Here is a 3,859-nt window from a genome sequence, read left to right on the forward strand (position 1 = left end):
CATGATGTAAGTATTTTGGTTTTTAGAATATCAGTGATTATTCTCTGAATTCTATCTATTACTTTAGTGTGAAGTACAAGTTTTACTTCATGTGTGTTCGTCAAATTTATGTTTATACTTACACTTTAAAACAGTACTTGCATCATACTGCTCACAATTTATATTGTGCTTTTTTCATTTTCAGTATAGATCACTGAAATATCCTTTTACTAGTATTTGTGAAATTTGAGAGTAATGTAATGGTTGATAGGAATTGTGATACATATTCTTGAAAATGCTCCAAAATGTTCTTGTCTTAAGTTAGAAAATATTTTATGTAAACTGGAAAAGCAAAGATATGGATGTGGAGAAAAAGACTCTCATACCATTTTGGGTGGAGTTATAAGTCAGCAACAATGCTAATGGACAATCTAGCAGTGTGTGGCAATAGTTAAAGGTTGCATTCTTTTCATATTCCCACTTTTTAGGGTTTATCTTAAATAATTAGGCAAGTATTTAAGATATGTATGCCTCACTGCTTATACATGAAGGAAAAAAAAAAAAAAACCCTTAGAAATGCCTAACACCAAACTGGATAAATATATAGGGTTCTGGAAATTACAATTACAATACAATTCTGGAAATTAATCCAGCATTTGCATACAAACTCTTATCATTACTGTGTTCAGAAACACTAAAATAATAGAGGCATAAAAATCTCTCTGCTCATTAGATCAAATATGAGGCCTCACTGCTGAATGTGAACAGCCAAGAATTATTAGCCATTTAGATAAAGTCTCTCAAATGTAAGGCAGAGAACAAAATAAACAGAAAAAAAAATGTAACTTGAAGGAAAAAGCTCCAGTGCAGATAACAGAAGAAAGCATCAAAAATTAAACTACTCACAGAAATAAGAATGATGGTGCATCCATGAAAAAAGACTAGAAAACATTTTAAAAAGAACACTTAGTGAGAAAATACTTTTGGATAATTAAAGGAGGGCATAAATTAAAAATTCAATATAAATAGAAAGCTCAGAAAATATAAATCTCAGGAAAACTCAGATAAAAGTAACAAAAAAGAAAAAGATATGAAAATTTAGAGAGAGAGCAAATTTAGGGGATGAATCCACAGGGCTTCATTTTCCAGTTCGTAGTTATCTCCAAAAGAGAGGGTGGAGAAAATCAAGGAGAGGAAATTGCATAAGTAGTCTTAAAAGAAACGTTGCTAGAACTGAAGGATATGAATTTTCTGAGCATAAGGGCCCAGTGTACAGACTCAACCCAATTGAACCAAGGCACATTATTGTAAAATTTCAGCATACCCAGAATAAAGAGGGTATCCTAAAATATACCAGTGAAAAAAGAAGCAAGTCACATCAAATCATCAGGATTCGGAATGTTGTAGAACTTCTCAACAAAAATACTGGAACCCAGAAAATAATGGAGAATTTTGAAGGAAAGAAAAATCTTCAAAGAATTTTGTACCAGCCAAACCATCAAACAAATATGATGGCATCATGAAAGTATTTTCAGACTTTCAAGGTCTCCTAGACCTTACCTCAAATACAGCCTTTCTCAAGGGCATCTGCGGGATTTCTTACAACAGAACCCTGGCGTAAGCCAAAGGAGTATGAGATTCAACCCAGGAGAGACGCAAAGGGGTGTCCCAGCACAGTAACTAATGCACAGGGTTTCAGGGTACTAGCACCAAGAAAAAAAAAAAGTTAGATTTGAGATACTACTAATCGTATGAACATACTGAAGTAAGTTTTTACAATTCTGTCAGAGAATTTGACTATGGCTTTGTGATAAATATAGAAAAAAACAAACAAAAAAAGCAGAGAAACATGAGGTGATTAGCACTAGCAAAATTAAAGTAACTCATATAGGAAAGGAAATGTAATCCAGCAAGAAACAATAAAAATTTTTATAATATAAATGCTAGATATTGATTTAGTCCAACATTGAGATATATCTATATAGAGAATAGGAAGAAGAGAAAGTATGTGTAGTTGAGGAGATGGGTGTAAAATACAAGAAAGCTAAATCCTTATTTAATAGGATCTTAATAATGTAAACTTTGGGAAATATAATTTATTAGAAATACAGAGGTAAATATCAAATGACCCAAACTAAAGGAATTCAAAGTGGTTGCATCTGTGTTTTTGCTCCTGTAGGTCTTGCAGTACTATCTGACTTTCAAAAATATGTGCAAAATATTATTTTGACAGAATTAAAATTAAATTAAAATGATGCTTTCCTCGCAGCACAGTGGTTAAGACTCTGTGCTGCCAGTGCAGGGGGTGTGGGATTGATCCCTGGTTGGGGAACTAAGATCCCGCATGCAGTATGGTGTGGCCAAAAAAAAGTTAGATTAAAATGAATCAGGTTGGGTTGTTTGTACTGACATAGAAGAGTTTGCCTATTGTTATGTGGGAAAAGCTGGATTAAGAAATAGACTATAAAGTAATTTCATTTATGGAAATACATATGCATATATATTATTATTATTATGCATATATATATTATGCATATACTTGAGTATGTGTAAACAGAAAAACTTGAAATATACCAAATGTTCACACTGCTTATCCAATAGGATTACAGAATACTTTCATTTCTTTAAATCTTTCTATATATTAGTATGTTTCATCATATGTATGTAATATTTTATATATTATTCTGGAAATGGAGGGAGTTTTTTCATTTTGGTAAAAAACAACATCTGAAGCATTTCTATTATTAGAAAAATAAGCTTTGATGTTTACATAGTTTAGAAATTTATTATTTTCCTTACATGTTTCTTATCCATTTGTTAAACCAACAGCTTGTCAAACAACTTCATCTGTACTGCTTGAATACATTTATCCAGTCCCGGGCACTGAGTGTTGCATTTCCAGAAATGATGTCTGAGGTTATTGCTGCACAATTACCCAAGATCTTGGCAGGGATGGTGAAACCTCTTCTCTTTCATAAAAAGTGAATGCCATTTTTATCTTTAAAAAATTAAATTTTGTGCTATGTCTGTTTTTTGGGGGGGTCATGATTATGAGGTCACGAGTTTTTACTGTTTTTCTCAAAGCCTTACATTTATAACGTGTCATACTGTGTAAATTTCAAAGAAAAGTTGTGAGTTTAATTGTTTTCCTTTATAAAGCATAATTCAGATTTTTAGTGTTTTTGTGAACCCATATTTTCCTTAAGAGTTTGCAAGGTTGAAACACTACTAAAGTGATTGTTAATGTTAATCTTATCCGTATCATTTCATATCATTCAGGTGACATTTTTATCTTTCACATATAACAAAGCTACTTTAGAGAAAAGAAGAATCTTACACGTAAAAACAAAAAGCTGTTCTATGTTCTTTCTATATAGCTCCTTTTGTCTCCCTGATTATATTTACAAAAATGAAACAAATTGGTATGCAAAATTGTAGCTATATGAGTGTATATACTTTTTTGTGAGAAGGTAATTTATAACCTTAACCATATTTTCCAAAGGGTTTTTAATGCAAAAAATATATAGAAAAAGAGTTTAAAATTCTTGAAATAGATTGATGCTCCTCAAACTAAGAAAACCAGCTTATATGTTAAGACTGTTTCCCAGATCTGAAACACAGATCTCTAAGGAGGTTATTAAGGAAGGAGAGCCATAGTGGGTTATGACAAGTATATCACGAGTTTTGCAGTTTTCTACTAGCCTTTTGCGGGGGGAATTGTCCTTTAACAAGGCATTCTGAATTGAAATAGGAAGCCAGAAAGTCTGTGGTCTAACTCTACCCGCTACATCTAGGGCATGTGGACAGTCACTTATCCTTACCAAGTCTCTATTATATTTCCTCATCTTTAATAATAACTTTCCTGTAATAATAACTTTCC

Source organism: Bubalus kerabau, chromosome X, assembly GCF_029407905.1.
Source record: "Bubalus kerabau isolate K-KA32 ecotype Philippines breed swamp buffalo chromosome X, PCC_UOA_SB_1v2, whole genome shotgun sequence".
In the NCBI taxonomy this organism is placed as follows: Eukaryota; Metazoa; Chordata; class Mammalia; order Artiodactyla; family Bovidae; genus Bubalus; species Bubalus kerabau.